The sequence below is a fragment of the Falco punctatus genome (genome assembly GCF_963210335.1).
Source record: "Falco punctatus genome assembly, contig: scaffold_23, whole genome shotgun sequence".
Lineage (NCBI taxonomy): Eukaryota > Metazoa > Chordata > Aves > Falconiformes > Falconidae > Falco > Falco punctatus.
Window position 1 is genome coordinate 68,000 of NW_027660078.1, and position 20,043 is coordinate 88,042.

The 20,043-nt window shown below is 44.1% G+C and overlaps 1 long non-coding RNA gene across 4 annotated transcripts; it reads right to left on the reverse strand.

Moving 5' to 3' along the window:
* Positions 1–533: 533 nt before the first annotated feature.
* LOC308058056 lies at positions 534–19,769 on the reverse strand. Of its 4 annotated transcripts, XR_013925638.1 has the most exons (6): positions 19,611–19,769; positions 13,135–13,427; positions 8,660–8,823; positions 7,167–7,432; positions 2,504–2,639; positions 534–1,496 (listed from the first exon to the last, which is right to left on the reverse strand). It is a non-coding gene; the product is annotated as an uncharacterized lncRNA (long non-coding RNA). The 4 variants fall into 4 exon arrangements; XR_013925641.1 differs by lacking the exons at positions 534–1,496; positions 2,504–2,639; positions 7,167–7,432; positions 8,660–8,823 and adding an exon at positions 11,157–11,499; XR_013925639.1 differs by lacking the exons at positions 7,167–7,432; positions 8,660–8,823; positions 13,135–13,427; positions 19,611–19,769 and having other exon boundaries at positions 534–1,492; positions 2,504–3,162.
* Between the last annotated feature and the right edge of the window lie 274 nt (positions 19,770–20,043).

Here is a 20,043-nt window from a genome sequence, read left to right on the forward strand (position 1 = left end):
CGAGCTACAGCTGCTCATCATCCATGTCCCTCAACCCACTGCCTTGGAGGCAAGGTCACAGCTGCATGTTATCAATACTCATCAACCCTCTGCCTTCACTCCTCTGCACTCCAAGAAATTGCAGGGAAGACAGTGACAGAAACCTGTGTTGGAACTAAGTGCCTGGTCAATGCCTCCAAGTAACAGCAGCTGTGACATCCAGACAGACTGTGAAGGGACAGATGGATCCAAGAATTAAATTAGGGAATGAGGTAAGTAAAAGGCACAGAGAAACAGAGACCTCTGAGTTCTGGAGAGTATATTTTGATGTACCCAATTTCTGGTTTTGTGGCTCAGAAAGAACAGAGCCCAGGTTTTGTCGCAGCAGTTATATGGCTGCAAAGGGAAGGCGAGAGCCAGCAACAGAACTCCTTCCTGGCACCTTCTGTGTAGGAGCAGCGGCCAGACGTTTTCAGTTTCGGAGCAGGGCTCCGTGGGAGTGACAAAGTGAGGGGACTGTTTTGTGGCCGAGAAGGAAAACCATGACACCACCATACAGGAAGCAATTCCATTTTAATAGTCTCCAAAGTGTCACGGTTCGAAAGGAAGAACAATAGGGTAAGAGCACGAATATGCAGCCAATACCGACAGAAGCAGCGTTGGTAAGCTTCTCAATATTGCTTTTTGGTATTTCACAGGGAAAAACATTGAGCCTAATATTTCTCATCTGTAGAGTTCTTGGGGGCTTTGGGGAGAAGGAAACTGACACTCTTACTAGGTTGTCTGAGAATCACAGTTTACGGTTACTCAGTGTCTTCTGGTCTCACAGGATGAGGCAGAGGTATAATTGATTTCTTCTCTGTAACTCTGCAAAGAGCTTTCCTCGTACCTATGGCAAAAGAAAATAATGCTATTATGAAAGACAGTCATTGCACAAAGCCACATTAAGTGACTTCTCTATTACGTTAAGATCATTTTTCAAGAAGATTTCCTAGAATATCTTGAGTTGCAAGTGACCCATAAGGATTCATCAAGTCCAACTCCATGCTCCTTGCGGGACTACCTGAAACTAAACCATATGACTAAAAACATCATCCAGATGCTCCCTAAGCTCTTGACAGGTTTGGTGCCCTGACTGAACGCCCTTTCAGTGGATAAGATTTTCCTAATGTCCAACCTGAACTTCCCCTGACGCAGCTTCATTCCGTTTCCTGCAATCAAGTTTCCTAACTGATGTACTCTTCAGTAGGAAAAGCTATCTAAAGCAGAATACAGAATCCCATTCATCAACGACTATCTGAACTTGTACAGGCCCAGGAACCCTCAACACAAGAACCTTTCCATTCAACTTAAGGCACAACAACCACTTACCGTAAGCATCTTCATCTGGCTCTCCACTGCTAGCAGAGTAGCGCTCCGATACTGTCCAGTACACACTGCAGCCGAGCTGCTTATACATATTTACTGCAACCCGATTTGATACTCTCACAAAGAGATCGACGAAAAATCCACCCTTTCTTTGGAAACATAAAACCAAAGAAAAACCACAGTAAGGAACAGCAGGTGAATGTATTGCTAAATAACCCATAACTTGTAATCTGACCAAGAGCAGGTCTGACGATGTCATATGCTAATCAAACACCTTTCACACTGCAGTAACAGATGCACTCCTTTCCCAAGGGACAAATCCGGTATAAGTTCAGATTTTATTCTATTTTTGTCATATAACCATTCTTTTATACCAGCCCGTACGTTCAAAATTATGAACAGGAAGAACAGGGCAAGCTAAGCACTCGCACAGGTCTCATATACACATAAGAAATCTTTCATTAAAAAAAAAAAATCATCTAAAAATCCACATTTTCAATTGCATTGGCTTAGGGACTGCCTCCTTCAATGTGTGTGGCAGGGGGCAGTGGCGGAACGGGTCACAAAGTTCAGTCACCTAACACAAGGCAGCCCTTCTCCTCACAAGGCAGATTCCTCAATGTGCAATTTTCCCATTTTACCGATTACAATGGGGTTGCCCTACCACCATGAGTTCAGGACATTTCCCTGTGGGTTCATTTGATGCTCAATTAAATCTTCAGCAAGTACAAGCAGCCAAGCATGACAAAAAGTAAGCTAAGGTACTGTCTGCCATACAGAATTGGTTCCAAGGCTGCCTGCAGGAACTGCAAAAATCTCACGATCACTGAACAAGCACGCTGGAGACCCTACGGGAAAGTGTTGACCCTCCATGAAACTCTCTTGCTGTCAAGACAAGGACCTTTTTCTATCCAGTATCTCTATTAGAATTCAGGCTACACCCTACTCATTCTGGCAAGTTAGCTTTCATAGAAACCCTGAGATCTTACACCGCCACATGACAGTTTTAGTCTTGTTCTCTAATTACAGGGAATCCTCAGCGAATCAGAACACTACTTAAAGCAAAATTCCGGGTCTCTTTCATGCAAGTCAAATACCTAAGCCATGTCCATTGAGAGGTTACTTTTAGAAGATTAAAGATAAGCATGGTACTCACACTTCTGAAATTTCTCCCAGTAGTTCCATCAATTTAGCAGCCAAACCCAGCTGTTGAAATTCCGGTGCAACAGAGAGAGCAGTAACATGTCCGTGCCACTCTTCCCCAGCCACAGAGCCTTCCGCTTTACCCAGTACTGCGAACGTACAGAGCATCAGAGCAGTAAGGAGCACCTTGGGAATAATGCACCACACGCAGCCACACGACTTTACAAAAAACCAAGCAGTCTACAAACAAACATTGCAATGATTGTGGTAAAGGCTTAAGCAGCGATTCTATGCTATTACTCAGTGATTCAGCAGCCACTAAGTTTCATTTTGATGCAGTATTACAGTTTTTTCTTTGTTAGTATAAATAAATAAATGGATCTCCACAAATTCATTGTTTGAGGCGTGACTTCCAAATGCAAGTTTTAAGCAATTCTCTTGAGTCTTTAACTGAGCGGAATTCACGACTGAAGGAACGGAGGGCTAGAAGCCCAAAACTCACTCACCATCCCAGCAATTACTGAAGACTTTTTTTGACTATGGGGCAATAGAGCTTGGGACGCTTTGCCAATGTGGCAAGAGAAAGCAAAGGCCCAGGAAACACTGGACGTTTAAGGAAAAATAAAAAATAAAAGCAGGGATGGGTGTGTGTTCTTCATAGTTCCTCTCCTTTCTACACAGAGCCAAGCTCCTGTTAGCTCGTTAATGAATATGCAGACTTCCACAGGGCACTCTTATAAACATCAGGCACTGCTAAATAAGCAACTGATGTGGTGGGTACAGAGAAACCTTCCGTACAGCAAACGCTTTAAGCTTTACTGTTAAACACTTCATTTCCTGGGTCCCTACAAAGACTCCCATTCTGTGCCCACCTTCTCAAACCTGCCAAAAGAAGGGGAATAAAAACAACTGGAAGGAACAAATACATATATATACATATATATATATATATATACACACACACATATATATATATATATATATATATATACACACACATGTAAAAACACGGCGAATCTCTGTAATTAAAAAAATTAGGAAAGGATGCAATCATCCAAGTAATGAGGAGTTAACTGATGCGCTGCATCGGACAGTCTTGTCAAACTCATGCTGGTGAAACTAAGCTCATACCAGTTGGTTTACTGAAACACTTGTCAATTTGATTCAAGTATATGTATGCTAAGACATTCGGCTATAGAGTGAGTGCAAGAAAATACATTTTTGCACACTACAGCAAGAGACCTGCAAAGGGCCACGGTATAATATGCTTCAAAAGAGTCTGTGGTACAAGAAATTCAGCCTCATGGGCTGCTGGCTCAAACACACTGGTGGAACACTCTGTATAACTGGCCATACGCACGGTTTACACGGAGTGTTGTATGCAATGCACATGTTTAACTAGGTATTTATGGTTTAAGACCTTTTTTAGCTCCTAAGGCAGGCAGCCAGCAAAGATGTTTTCAAGAGTTAACAAGGAACAGAAATTAAAGGAGTTGCTGGTTTTAAGAAGCTGACTCATCATTGTTTTGAAAAATGGCACCATATGGATCACTGTTAATGCGCTTGTAGACAAAGCGAAAGACCTTGGGTTGCGGGCGGCTGTGCAGCTCTGTCTTAATCTTCTGAGGGTAGGTATCTTCTGTCAGTTGCTGCCGGGTGTCATCAACAAAAAGAAACAGGCTATAGTCTTCTGGATTCTCCACTCTAAACTTTTCAGCACAAAGCTGACATACATCTGCGGTAGTGATGTAGGGTCTTACTAGTGAGGTCTTTCCTGTACACGCACTGTTAACTTCCTGGAATGCAACACGAAGGTAGTTCTGTAGAATGAGAAAACAGACATCAGAAACAAAACCTCCAAACCTCATCCTCTGAAAACAGGAAGCTCAGCAACAAACAGCAATCCTCTCTATGTTCTAGTTGTGAAACGCACACCAGTGATTCCTGTACATTACAGCCACCTTGTGAATTGACGTTGGTGATAAGACTGTGGCAGGCATAACAAATTCATAAGTTGACATCCTCCTTTCCTTGGCTCACATTCTAACCCTGCAATTACAAACGAACAGATAGCAGTCTTAAAGCCCCATTGAAAACATCAGTGGTTTTAACGGGACTGGGTGTTTGGCCTTACTAGGAAACTAAATGCTGTGAAGCAAAATAAACATCAGAGGCTGTAGGACAAGGCCTCAAGAACAAGAGTCCAAGTACTGATAGCCTGATGCATAGAGACTTGTTAGAACTCATAGGGCACAAGCCCTGGGAACCAAGGAACAAGCTAACTGCAGACCCCTGAGCCGTTACAGCTGAGGAGGCAGCCAGACGGACAGAGAAACAAGTAGCCGGATAAGGGAACGCATAGTGCTGATAAGGAACTTTGCCAATCACGAAAGCTGCGTAGAAAGAAACCCCCTAATCTTAGAATAGGAATTGTTGCTATGATAAGGTAAACTAATCAGTTCCTATTGTTTAAACGGTGTGTCTTAAATGTCAACCAATCAGTGTGTAATATGTAGAAGGTAGAGACGTATATAATTGTAAGAAAATCACTAATAAACTGACATCTTGCTTGCATCAAGCTGTGTCCCGTCTCCTCATTCGCCACAAATTGGTGACCCTGACATGATCCAGTGAAGGATCCGACGTGGAGGGGCTCTTGAATCACCTGAGCGACTTGCAGCGAATCCCACAGAACTTTGAATGATCCGCTGAAAGGAAGCAGGAGCCGGCCAGCCTGAAATCCCTCCGGAGTTGAGAGGTGAGCTGTGGGAAATCCGTAATGGGGAATCGGGCTTCGTCCCCAGAAAGAGACGTTTATGAGCTTATGAAAGGTCTCCCTAACAAACATGAGAAAAGTATTTCTGGGCATGACCTTAAAGCAATGCTCAAGTGGGTGCAAGTAGATATGCCCGCAGTGACTGCATCTACAATTTTTGCACGGGAACTTCAGAACAACACAGGGGTGAAATTGTGGGATTCTGCGACAAAAGGCAATACTGAGTCCCACCGTCTGCTCTCTTCATGGAGAGTTATTTTTGAAACTATGAAAGCACAAGAAGAAAAGGCAGAGGAAGGAGAGGAAGAGGAGTCGCATGCTCTTTACCAGCCTCTAAGTCACAGTGCTCTAAACCCCTGGGTGTCAATGCAGTTGAGTATCCGTCAGAGGAAGATCCCTTTGACCCAGGACTGGCAGACCCTGAAAAAGGACCTGATTTATACTCTCCTGATCCACGCGATCTGTGGGCAAAAATAAAGAAACAAGCTTTAAGGGAGGTGGATTTAGAAATGGCTAAGACTATAGTTGCTCCGGTCTTGTACACTCAGGGTCGGGCAGGGGGACCACGATGGGAGGCTCTTTCTTTTTCGGTTGTTAAGGAACTGCGCCGCAAGAGGCAGCATGCCCAAGAGATGATGCTGCAACTGCTGGTCAATACTATTGAAGAGAAGCTTCACACAATATGTTCATCATAAGGAAAAAGAAAAAAACCCAACCCTCTGCCAGCAACACACAAGGGTGTTGATCCACAGGTTGCTGCACGATAAACCATTCACACTCTTTATGCTGCAGCATGCAAAAGGCAATCCATTTTCATGCAGGACATTTCCATCACATTAACCGATGGCAACTTAGTGTCTGAGCCTGATGTAACCAAATTTCATCTAACAGGCTTAGAGGGAGGCAGAAAGAAAATTTACTCTGCAACATTAAAGTAAATCCGTATGATCATGAGGCAAAAGCTGGATCTTTTTTCTCTGCTGAAATTCACACATGTGCACAACTGATAACATAGATTAATTCTAAACAAGCCCTACAAGGAAACGCAGTTCTATCTTTCAAAAAGTATTTAAAAAGTAAAATAAAAAGCAACTGGAAAAAAACACACCCAACCACAAAACACTTTTGGACACATGAGCAAAGCAGCCTGCCATCACGTGCTTTTTTGCAAAAAACTAACTGCAATTAGAAACTAAAAGCAGTAAAATGAAAGGAGATGGGAAAAATGACAGTAAGAAAGACCTGTTTATTTACTGAGCTGATACTTATGTTTGTACACTGAATAAATTAAGCATGCTAAATCACAATGGCAAAAATTCACGTTTCCTAAGAACAAGCTGTTAAAAGCTAAGACTGAGAAGAATGCTCATATGACTTCAGTTCCAAAGAGCACTCTGGGTTTTTAATAAACTTTTGATAGCTTGCAGACTGAAACACTGGAACTTTGCAACAGCTTTTAAACCATTAGGACTGAGCAGAACTAATCCATTTTTGTTAGCCGGTGTGAAGAAAAAATAAATAAAAAAAATCAAATCAGCTCTAAATAAGGCAAAGCACACTACAGTTTCAATTTCTAATGTAGCTAACACAGAGAAGACCTGTTTTTCGATGCTTCTAGATGGACAGGATTGCTTCAAGGAGAGGCTGAGGTTTGTGCAAATGCCTGTAACTCATATAGTAAGTATCAAAATTCTTTATGCAGTATCAGCAAGTTGTATTTCATCATCATCAAAATACCGGATTTTTTGCTTTTCCATCCTTTTGAGGGAGGGAGGATGAAGGCCTTTCCAGGACCCAAAAGCTGGTGGTAAGGCTGTGAGACAGCACCACAGACATGTAGTGACCACATCCTGGTTCAATGTGGGAAAGATGAGTTGAGCTGAAGCTGTGTTACACATACCTTGTAGGGAAGGTGCTTCATGTCAGGACTGCAGATGTGGAGAAGGGAGATGGAAAACTGGCATTCTGGGCAGGCAGCAAAGTGCTTGAATTTGTGCCAAGCATAGCCTGGAAGCGGAGTGACCTTACTGATTTGAGGCTCTCTTTCAAAGAGTCAAAGGAGCAGCCCTGGACACAGCTGGTGCCAGCTCTTCCTGTGCTCCCCTGCATCTTCCAGCATCCAGCACGGTGTCCAGCTGTACAGGTAGCTTGGCTGAAGTTCAGTTGCTGAGGAAGAGAAGGTGAAACTGAATACAAGATCCTGCTGAAAAAAATCTTCTGTCATTTAGTCATCCAGCAGAAATACAAAGGTGATTAATTTTCCTATTAAGCGTAATATTTTGCTAGAAAGAACAAAGACTCAAGGTACTTGAATGTGACACCTAACTACAGGTAAGCAGAATATAAAATGGATCCCAGTAAGATGGACTAGCTTTGTGCGCTTGCCACAGTTTGGAATTTCTGTTTGTCAGTTCTCCTGTTCCTAAGAGAGGCATATTGTGGGAGACTGCTGCTTTTCCCAGCTCCTTCCTGTTCAGTGATGTGCTGTGGTTGTTTGCATGGACACTGATAAAACAGAAGGAGCCGCAAGTGAAAGGTTTAATTACCTCCTGATGACCCCATACCTTCATTTATCAAGCTCTTAGCTCCATCATAACTTATTGACGGTTGTTGTTAGCCTCTCCAGCAGCTTTGCACTGTGGTATGGACTGTAAACAACCAGACACAAAGAAGTAAATCCCTTCTTCTCGATTCCAACATCCTCCTTGCTTCAGTTCGCAAACTGATGCATCTGGACAGACAGCAGCACGCCTATCTACGTAACAATCTTTTCCTATATGAAAGGCATGCAGACTTGGTTTTAAAAGATGAAGTAATCCCGACTGTTTTGTTATTCTTCAGTTGGAGTTACTGCCCTACTCTGAAAGAGCAGTAAGAAATGGGAGGGGGGAGAAAAAAACCCCACAAAACAAACTACAAACATGAAGACATCCACAATACAGAACTCTACTCCTTGCTTAAACTTTCAAATTGTAGGCAAGCTTTTCTGCCAAGTCTCCTCTCTATTACCCACGGTAAGCCACCAATCGCTACTGGGGAGTTGTGATGATTTATACCACTGGAAATCTGGGTTTGTTCTTTTTAACAGCAAAGCGTACAAAGAAGCTGAATCGAAAATACAATTTGGTCTGTCCTCGCTCCGCACGACTTAAATACAAAGGACAGTGGGAAAGCTCCATTATTTAGTGTTTCCTTTATACCATATCATAACCACACTCTGTTATGAAGTGGAAAGACTTTGAAACAGAGGCAAATTTGCCAGCCATCTTCTCAGCACTGCTTCACACCACTTGTGGCCCCAAGGAAATCATTATGAATCATACTTCTCAAATGGAGATTTCCAACAAAACAACCATCCCCTGGGCTTTTTTTCTCTTCAGCCTAAAGCTCTACCTGAAAATCATCAACTGAAGACATTGTTCTGTTAGTTGTCCTCCTCTTGTGCCATTGCCGGAGAGTATCTCTAGCTTCTGAACTCAGCAGCTGGGCAGCCTGGTCTTCCTGGAAGTTCTTGATCAGCAAAAGTGCTCCATAAGCACTTGCCAAGGAATATCCTCCTGTGAAGGACAGCAGGGGAAGAACAATTCACAGTGGTTGCAAACACCACGCCAGTTCCAACGGGTCACAGTCAAAAGTACAAACGATTTCTGGGTTTTTTTTTTTTTAATAAACAGATGCACACATACACGAAAGTCACTGCATTCTATGGCCAAAATATTTATACGTAAAGAAAAACAGCTTACTTGCCTGCAAAATACTGGACAGTGTGTTCTCAGCTGCTAAGAGCTATGCAGTGGTTGCCTGGGCTCCATATTATCAAAGTGGTGCAACAGTATCCATCTCTGGGTCCGCTAGCGCTGGGGGTGGCCGGTTATTTAAATGACCAGTGTCGCTCCTTTACTCCTGAGTGTTTTTACAAAGGTGGAACATGAGTTTTCTTCTAAACAGTTTCCAAACAGCGATTTGTTTTCGTCCTGAGCTTCAAGCAGGGATCAAACAAACACAGCTGTTTAAACGACATAAAAGACCATCTACCACTGTTCAGGAACTTAAAAGTGACCCCCTTAGTGGCAACAAAGCAATGACCGAGCGTGTGATTTGTACCTGGAAGCATCCCAAAGGTTTTGCTTTTGTTTTTAAAAGGCAGGCTGTGTTTGTTCACCTATGTCCAACACTACATCCAACTAGTTCAGGAGGCAGCGTGTACAGCTCTCCAGACTTCACCTTTATTACATGAGTGGAGAACAAAGTACAGCCACAACAGAGTTGCCGATGTACAAAAGGAGCTGCAGGTCACAAAGGAAAAGGACTCTCAGCAGGAGGCAACAGTCCTCAGCAACCAGGAGAAACAGAAGACAGGCTATCATATATTTCTCTTGCTCTTTAAGTAAACTATTTGAGTGGGAGCGTTCAATTAAGAGGCAGCACGGTCTATTTGTGGAGTCATTCAGAGATGCAGTCTATGCTCACAGTAGTGCTTTCTGTATTACCGACAGCATCCTCTCGCTTTCAGCTCTGTGATGAGTTCAATACATGGAAGACACGCAAGACCCACCAGACAAACTGGAAAATACATTTACATTTGTACCGCACAACCCCAAAGCACTAAACAATTTTTCCTGCACCGTACAGTTTAACTAGTGCACAGACAGGGCCAGCCAATAGATGAATGACTTTTGCTACATTAAAAACGACACGACTTAACAGCCCAGTAAATATTTCTGCCTTTCAAGCGTGTTAATGATCTCCAGCTTCACATCTCAAGTATTTTCTGTCCTAAGATTCCTGAACAATGCACCCTGCACACAAAGCAGGGAACAGACTAGTACTGAACCGGAGGAAACCCGACACAGTTCTGTCATGCATATCGGCATGTAAAAGGATACAGCAATTTCAGCAACCCAAGAGATAGCAGAAATGGGACGTATACACATATACTTAACTCACAGCTGAGCTTGGTCACAAGAACCTTTGAAACTTCCTCATAAACTGATAGATTCTGGGGCCTACCAAGGGCTGGCAGAATACCTCTTTGTTAAAACCACCACCGTGAAAACAAAGGAGGGAGATTTCCTTGCCTCTAGCAGACTTCAGCCATTGTTCAAGAGTGCCTTAAGAAACATATTCCTAGGCCTCATAAAAATACTCTGTGAGAAGCAAGTATCGGGCATAAACCAGGATCATTAAGGGGGGCACCATTCTCAAAAGCACTCTCCCCAGAGGGGCAGAGAATCCCCCCAAAGATTTTACAAAGCACCTAACCTGGGTCCCATTCCAGGTCTCACAACTCAATTGAATGCTGCAGACCCAGACATACTCTCGGGACATTTTCAGGCACAGAAGGATAACCACAGTTGGCACCTGCACAGCCTATGTTTGCTTGCTAAGTCAGGGCGCCTCCTCCTTCTTGGCAGAAAACAACATACTCCCTCCTAAGACGTCGGTAGATTCCCAGGTCACTTGGGGCTGTAACTCTGCAAGCTAACCAGCCTTCTCTTATTTTAAGGTGGAAATAATTACGAGGTTCTCTTGTTACACTACCGCCATCACCGACTACATGACTCTGTCAAAAGGGTTTCTACTCAAACGAGGTGAGGAAGAATCCCCCTTCCCCAGCCCTCCACTCAGTTCTAATAGCAGTTGATTACCTTCTCCATGCAGCAAAGATGGGTCCAGCAATTCCACCATGTATTCAGTTTCAGTATCCAGATCCAGCGTATCACCCTGGGCCAGCACATATGCCAACACAGGCAAGAAGTCATCAGCTCCAAACAGCCTCCCTGGGTCAAAGAGAACACAGGCAGCGATAGACAAATCACACCCTTTTACCAGTTTCGGTGTTTGAAAGGAAAGTGTTATTTTGCTGCCTTTACTGACCGGGTTTGTATTACTCTAGAGCCTCTCGTTACGGATGTGCAGCAAAGAGAACATCATCGGACACTTGGTGGGCAGCGTCCAGCTTCATCTTGTACTTCTAACGAGCACAAACTGGATGACGCAGACCTTGAAGCACACAAGGGAATTTAAAGACTGGGCTCACCTTGGTGTCAGCTCAACTGGTGAACTCACAAGAGGTAGCCATGCCAGTCTGGCCTGACCTCCACCCGCACTTCTGTCAGTGGCTAAAAGAAAATCAATGGGCATTTTCTTTATACGTGCACGGACGACGTCCCCTTTCTGGAAGGATCCAGCCACAAGTATCAGTTCCTGAGTCCGAAACCCAGCAGAGAAGCCTGTATATAAAAGCCTATTAGATTTTACATGAAAACTCTGCGCATCTCCTTGATGGATCATGGTTAGAAACACCAGTGAGCAAAGCCTCACGTAACTCCCAACTAGCTGGTGAAGCATCATCAGTAACAACAGCACGCAACACAGAGGCTCTGCTGTACCTAGGTCTGTATGTGTTCCTCTTACCGCATTTAAACTTTCTCTTTAGAAAACGCTATGTGGCTAGATCTCTGGGTCTGGCCAAACTGTGCTCATTGCAGAAGCGGTGTGATGGTCACTTGAAACATCAAGATCGGGAGCCAGTTTAAACTATGGCGAAACTCCAGAGGACTGAAGGGCTGATATTGAAAGTCAGACCAGCTAAGACATACCCTCCAGGTATTACACTATTATATGGCTGAGATTACAGGACAAAGCAGGTACTGGAAACAGGTGCTGGCTCGATGCCACATTTTAAAACTTTACACAACAAAGCAAGACAACCCCAAGGAGCATTTGCTGCATCTTAGCCCAAGCCCCTCAGTACAATGGTTCACCAGAAGCCTCTCAGTACTTTTCTTTTGCATGTTGGGAATACCTTACTCAATGTGATAATACAGTATGGAGAAAAAACCAAAGTTTACATCACTTTGGGCAAAGATTCCTATATACATTTTAAAATGCAGGATTTTGCACAGAAATAAGCCAGGTCTAAGCTCCTGCCCAAATCTTGCCAAAGTGCCTGGGGGTCTTTTACAGCCTCAAGCTTTCACCATTCACCTCAAGTCTCAAAAGAAAGCAAGCATCCTGATCGGCACAGAGCCCAGCTGCAGATTCAGCGCTCGAAAGAAAACTGCCAACCACCTGCAGCAGCTTATACTTTATTAAGAGAAAAAAATCTTCCACTACCACCAGCATTGCTTCACCTTAGCTCGTGACCTACCACGGCAGCGTATGATAAGATGTCAGGCAATAGAGCTGCACCTATGAATTCATGCTGTCCAGCACAGTGTTTTAACTGTGCCACTGACTAATCAAGCGGGTCTTAACTGGTCTGTGGTTCCATTTCACCATCTAGGTTTCAAGTCACTTTGGGACTCCTGCTACAGCGTAAAAATAGATGTTATTTCTCTTGCAAAAACACAAAGAAATTGTCCAAATGAGAACGTTCAGAGGCACAGCAAACCCAAAACACTGGATCAGGGGCTGCTTTCCTCCAGCCATTAACACAGAGCCCTTGTAATTGTCATATTGCATACACACTGCTGAATTACTACAGCTAGATACTGGGTGCATCCTTTATTACGATTTCCAGGAAAATACTAATTTAGAACCAGTGTCAAATTCTAGGCTTACAGGACAGCCTTTCTGACAGCCAAATTCAAATGCCTACAGTCAAGCAAAGCTGGTGGTTGTTTTTTTTTTTTAAGCTGCTCCACAACTCTGCTTCACACTGAATTTGTAAGATGTGCTGCCAGATGCAGAGAGATCAGGAAGGAAGCAGAGAGGAAGAATCCCTCTCAAAAGGGCAAGGAGATGCTACAAGAGCTCCAGGAGGAGGAGACAAAGCTGCAGAATCAGGTGGTCTCATCTCCTCCGCCAAAACACAACCCCAGGTTTAGAAAAACAATGACCTTGAACCACAAGAAGCATCATACCAGAGTTATTCTCCATAACAGTATAAATCAATTTGCAAACTCTCAGCAGCAGCATGACTTTCTTTTCAGGTGAATACATCTTCTGCGTGGTCACAGACTTTCAACATCCACATAGTCTGGTGTTGGAACAAACACGCCCAGTTCCTGAGGATTCCTCTGCCACACCACCTGAAGGTTTTCCTTCAGTTGTTTCCAAAAACCATCTGCAGCATGAAACACTTTCAACATTGTTTCATTATGGCTCTTCAACGGCTTCAGAATGCACTTATGCATGGCCTTCTCCAGGACAACATCTGCAACGGGAAAACACAAGTTGAGCTGTCTTCCTCCTCTAGAGCAGAGCCAGTAGTAACAACCACTCCCAAGAGACACTGTAGAGCAAGACCTACTTGCTAAGGCTTAGTTATTACAGAAGCTGAGTCTCTAGAGTTTGTCAACAAGAAAATAAAAGGCAGAACAGAATCTGTATTCCATTTTCATTTCTGACAACGTGGGAAGTACAAAAAAATGCACAAAGGCAGACTACAGATTGTCACAACAAAAAAAAAAAAAAAAAAAAAAAAAGAAATAAACCCCAAAACAAAGCAGCAAGCAAGCAGCAGCTCCAGTTAACTTTTTCTTTTGTTGGCCAGAAGTGTCCTGGTTTTATTTTACTTTGAGCTTAGACTTTAATTCTGAAACTTGAAGCATAACACAGTCAAAACCCTAACTTTTATCTGCTTTGGCATGAAAGCCCATCTTTTTTTGCATGGTTTCCATCAGAAACTATAACTCACCCAGGGTCTCCTAAAACTTGGCTCAGCTTTAAGATCTTTATGATGCTGGACAGATGACGGGCACTAAACTATAAATGAAAACCAAGCTGCGTTTATCCAGCTTCAGATTTCATCATGCAAGCTTATATACAGCTTTGTCATCAAGTCTGAAGTTCTTTGTTTGGCAATAGTGTGCACATGGCACAGTAACCTCTCAGTTATTTTTCTTTTATTCTTGTTTTACTCAAGGTTTTCTTTAACAGTCAGTCTCCATTTCCAAGGTACAGAACACATCAACAGAGAAAGCTCTTTGGTAAATATTTTCTTTGAAAACCTTTACTTTGTAAGTGAATTTTCTCTCCCACTCAGCCTCCCGATGACAACATAGCTTACATTAATAATTAGCTTATATCCATTATTTGTACTATAGTGAACCGCCACAAGCACAATAGAAACTAAGGACCCTTCAGCCTGGCCACAGCACAAACACCCTGGCGATGGGGCAGGACGCGAGCCCAGACTAGGCAGATGTATTAGGGGAGCACAGGGACCGAGAAGAGAAAGAGGAGAGGCCGTGTCACCACTAGATCACACATTTATACAGGCTAACAGTGGACATCCCTGCTGCTAGTGGCAACTCAAATGTTTCGTTAAACCTCATGCCCTTTCCAGGTTCTTTCCCTGTTCTTACATGTTTCTCCTAGACCAGTCTCTTTTTTTCTCCCCCTGGCCTGCCCTTTTTGGGGGTGTTTTTTTTTTTTTTTGGAAATTGCAGGCTATTCCTAAGGCTTGGGATTTACACACACACACACTCCCCTCCAAATAAACATTACCTACTACTTTCGTTTTCTTGCTTTTGCTTTATGTTTTCATTTATTTTATCCTTGTGTTCAACCAATTTTCCTTTTGTGCCTTCAGACTGCTCTTTCTCATACAAACACACCCTTCACACACTCCTCACCTTACGGTGTCTTTGCTTCACATGTAGCATTTATTCTGTACTTGTCTGGCACACAATTCCCAAATGTCCAACCCTATTGGGAGCTCCCATCTCCCCTGTCCCAATTCTGCTGCGGCTTTGGTAGCTTCTCTTACTATTTTCCCCTTCCGAGATCCTGATGGAGGTGGCAAAGCCATGTCTGCTTCATTCCCAGATGCTTCAAACACATCTAGGTGCTCTCTCACGGAGCCTGCAAAAAGGTGGAAAGAGTGAATGTGAGGAGCAGCACTTGCCCTCTGATTTTCTATAGCCACCAGTAAAGGCATAACCAGTCTGACACATGGTCTTGATGGCCTGTCACACAGCGTGAAGGGCAGATCTAGCTTCCCACCAGACCAAAGCCACCAATTATACATAACAAGCGGCAACATTTCAGATGACTGATCTGGTAGAGCCACACAATCACCATTGACAGCACTACCAAACCCAGCCAGGAAAGCAGAAGCATCACCCGTCTGCACAGTGATAGAAACTGCCTCTCCCTGCTATCAGAGCCATCCTCAGGGCTCACAGGGCAGAAATATTTTTCCACCAAGAAAAATGCACAAATCTCACCCACTGGTATGTTAGCTAGCTGAATTTCTAGAGCAGGAGTCCTCAAACTACGGCCCGCAGGCCAGATACAGCCCCCCAGGGTCCTCAATCCGGCCCCCAGTATCTACAGACCCCCCCTGCCCCTGCCAGGGGTTGGGGGGGGAGGGGGCGGGGAAGGGAACCAAGTAACTGCAGATGACTGCCTGCCACTTCATCTGCACGCCGCCCCCCTGTTCAAAAAGTTTCGGGACCCCTGTTCTAGAGGGTACACATAGTTCCTTGATAGCTTCACTGATTTTTATTTTATTTTTTTTACAGTTCAGCTTGCTTCCTTTATTTATACTGCCTGTTCAGTTTTCTAAAAAAAGTGAAACTGTCAAATGCTTTGCTTGTAAGTGGAACATCTCTGCAGTTTGCATTCCAAGTGCCTATCTCATTTAAGTCAAAATTAAAGCAGTCTGTGCCACCAAGCACTGGATTAAAGAACTCTCTATGCCCACGTTAACTCCCACAGGCTTCCACTGGACATGACTAGTTAACATCAGACATCCTTCCCCTCAGCAAAGCGGGGTCATCACCACATCTGGTCACAGGAGGCTCAATAAACTGTAGAGAGTTCAGCACAGATCCCCAGAGCCCTTGGTCCAAAAACAAGGGAGCACCTAGCTTAGGATGGGACATCGGAAAACTCAGTACACTTCTCCGATCCTCTTTATAGGCTCCAGCCCGGCTGGTTCAGCTGCTGCCTGCAGCATCAGCACAGAGGGAGCTGCAGAAACCGTCCCTCCCCAGAGGCTACGGGAACTGGACGTGGCAGGCAGGGAAAACTCCTCCATAGAGCCCCAGTCCCTGGTCGGGGCCAGGCTTGTTACCTGTAGGCAAGAAGTAGAAGCCTCAAGCCTTCTGCCCTCAACCCTCGCTTAGTGCTGCTCCCACAGCTTCCCGTGCAGATGAGCGTCGCAGGAGGCGTTATTTCACATTGACAGTTTGTCACGGGCTCCAAAAGCAGTGCCTGCAAATTGCTCCGAAATGTACTTGATCACACTCCACATTTACTCTAAAAACTTAAATCTGAAGCAGCACAGAGAAACAGAGCAGATAACTCACATGGCTGTGCTCAAAGCTCTGAACAGGGTCTAAATACTTATTGCTGAAGGCTGTTCCTAATAGTTTCTGTGCCGTTAAGGCAATCGGGTAAACAAAAACAGGACAGAACATTGAGTAAAGCATCCTTCAGTGCTGTCCAGTGACTCTGTTACAGCTAATAGGAATCAAATGAAATAAAGGACATAGCCTCTCTTTGGAATCGCAGCCGTAACTGCCTTGGCTCCGTAAGGGCAGACCGAGAGAGACTGTCATTTTAATGCAGCACGTTTGCACAGAACTAGAAAATGAGGAGATGACTAAGACATGACAGTGTGTCTGAGGCGGTTGTTGTTCTAAAAAACAAAACAAAAAATCACAACCAAAAAAGCCCACCAAACCAAACAAAAAAACCCACCCCAAAACAACACACAGCCTTTTATTCTCCCTCGTGAATTCTTGGAATAGGCATAAGAACCACAGAGTTCTGCCCTCAAATTAAAAGTGGCAAATTCCAGCAAGTTGAAGCGGCCAACAACACAGCAAGATTGATAAACACTGGAATTATTTCTCAATGGTCAATAAACACCCCTACGTATCCTAATTAATAGAAAACCTATAGAAACGTTTAGATTATTACTAAAGCCTGGAAGGACAGCATTTCTAGTAATCTGGGTCCTAGACCAATATTCAGTGTCAGAAGACACCTATAAGCTGTTTATCCTTTCTACTGAACTGCTGTTACTGCTGCCTTTCAGAGAAAGGTGTTTCTGGATCCGATCCCCCAAATCAATTCCCAGCTAGCAGTTTTCACTGATTAAATAAAAAAAAGTATAGGAGGGTCATCCCCCCCAGGCAAATGAGCATCTAAGTTCTGAACTGAGGACTGATTCGTTGCATATGAACATCTCTGTATACTCCCCAAATCCAAACTGGCAACAAAAATTCTTGTTTGCTTCGGCATATGCAAAGTGTTTTCAGCTGTCCTCCCAGGTTGCTTAATACTCTTCAAGCCAAAACAGACACTCTTCGGGTTTTGTGGGGGTGGGGTTTTTTTGTTTGTTTTGCTTTTTAACTGAGCATCATTTGAGCTGAGCACCATGTAGTGTTCCTGAAGTGATACTTATCAATCATTAGCCTCTAGCCTCAAAATGGGAACAGGAAGTGATCTGATAAATGAATTGTAAAGGCAAACCAGCTCGTTTCGTCATGACTTGTGGATGCATCTGTATCCTGTGCTGACGTGCTGTTTTGTTTTGCCACAAACCCCACAAGTCTGCATCTGGAAAGGACAACGTATTAGTCATCACCACTGTCCTTACACAGCCTCTTTACAGCCTCACTGCCTGAAACTGCAGGCGTGCTCTTGCCTTTTCCTGGCTTCAGTTTACCTGTTACCCACCACTGTTGCTCCACGGAGATTACCTGTCAAACTTCAGATTTACATACAAGCCCTGATCATCACCTACGACAGAAAAACCATCCATCCATAAAAGAAGGGCTCAGTAAGAGACTGAACGAGCCTGGGAACCACCACAAAAAGGCACAGTCCTGTAAAGTAACGTTGCCTGGGAGGCTGAAAGCAGAAGGCTGCTTTAGAACACCACGGTGTGTGGTGTGTATGTGCAGAATACACGACTACGCTGCATTTGCTTTCTTATAGCTCTTCCTAATGTCTTGCACATGTATAGACTGGCATGACTGATACAGATCTATTTCAAGACACCTCATGTCAGGATGGCCAGGTGTCCAGCTCTTGGTGGACATCTACAGTGACACATGCCTCACCCCTTGTGCAGACAAGGGCATCTCCTCCAAAGAAGCAAGGCTCGAAAATCAAGACCTCACACAACCTATATGCCTTGATAATCTGCACAACCCTGAAAAGAAAGGTAGGACTGAGGCAGGTGATGGATAGGTGGTGGTGCCAGGAGCTAAACAACTAGGGAAGATAGGTCTCCGGGTAAACCTCCTCCCATTTTACCCGCCTAAAGCATGCCAATGAATGACAGAACTATCTGTGCTAGGTCTGGTTTGCTTTGTTCAGCTGTGGGTTAATTAATTAAAACTCACGTTATGGCAGTGTGGTAAATACCTATCTTTTCTTAAAGAAGAGGTAATAAAGGGCCATGGAATAAGTCACAAAGCAAATCAAAGGGATGCCTGGGAAAGGGAGAACCAAATCCTCTGCTTGGCACTTTTACCGCTTGTTTCTTACTTGCCCTATCTGCCTGCTCCTATAGCGAAAGGAGCAGTGGTGAGGGACACAGTGGTTGGCCTCGACTCAATATGAAAAGATACTAGGATGAACCACAGGGTAAGGGAATGGGACACCAAAACAAATGTACAAGCACCTAAAAAGTAACGCAGCACTAGAAAACAGTCACAATTTTTTTTTTCCCCAAGAGCCAGTAGTGTCATACCATTCTAATTCCTTTAAGAGGATAACTGGATCAGCGAAGTAGAGGGAAGTAGGGGATGGGCTGTATCCTAACCTTTTTAAAGCCTAAAACCCTATTCCATGCAAATCTCCTATAAGCAAACAAGGGAAATCCTGTCATGCTGTAATTACCATAAGGTGGGTGGCTTGAACGGGTGTATAAAATACTGCACTTGGAGCCCAAGACAGGTATTTGCACAGGGGTCAGCCATGATGTCAGAGCAGAGACTTTACATACAAAATCTGCACATGACATCACAGCACGGGTGGAAGAAGGGCAGCCCCAGTCCTTCGCAGACCAGGTTTAATTAATAAGTGAGAAATGGGCCTAAAGCTAACGTGACAAAATCTCATGAGAACAAAAGTAAAACATTGCCTCTCAGCAAGAGGAATACAAAAGCAAAAGCGCTGCTCAAAGCAGCCTCCCCGGAGCAGCCGGCAGAGTGACTCAGCGGGGGACGGGCTGCGCCTCTGCACACCGCAGCTCTGCCCGCCCGCAGACCCCAGCCCCTGCCACAGGGCATGGCCTGCCAGCCAGGGACCAGCACAGCCTCTCCAAGCCTCCTGCAACACCCAACGTTTAAGAATCCATTACAGATGAGACATACCAAAGCAAAGAACAGACAGTATTGTTTAGGCACCTTCCCACACAACCAGTTAATACCTTATGGCCAAATTATTGAAGCAGCCAGTCGTTTCTTGGGCTGGGCCCAGGCTTGGGCATTGAGACCGAAGCTGTTCGGGTGTCCACCCTGCCTGGTAGAACAGCGACAGTCGGCTTGATTCCCTTCTCTTCACAGACAAGATGATGCAGTATTACCGTTAGATTGCAACACTACCAGAATCATTCCCGGTTTGTGTTGAAGTACAACAGTAAGTGTTGTGACACACAACATGTTAAAAAAGCAGAGGAGAGGTTTACGTATAGCCAAGGACCACTTACTCCAACTTGTAACTAAACTGATAAATCAACTGAAATATATTTATCAGGTAAGCATTAACACACACAAAGTAAACGCAGTAAGGTGATAGTTTAGGCTTAAAGTTCAAGTCAGTGGAGCTTTCCCTGGAAAGAGGCTCATTCCTCTAACCAGCTT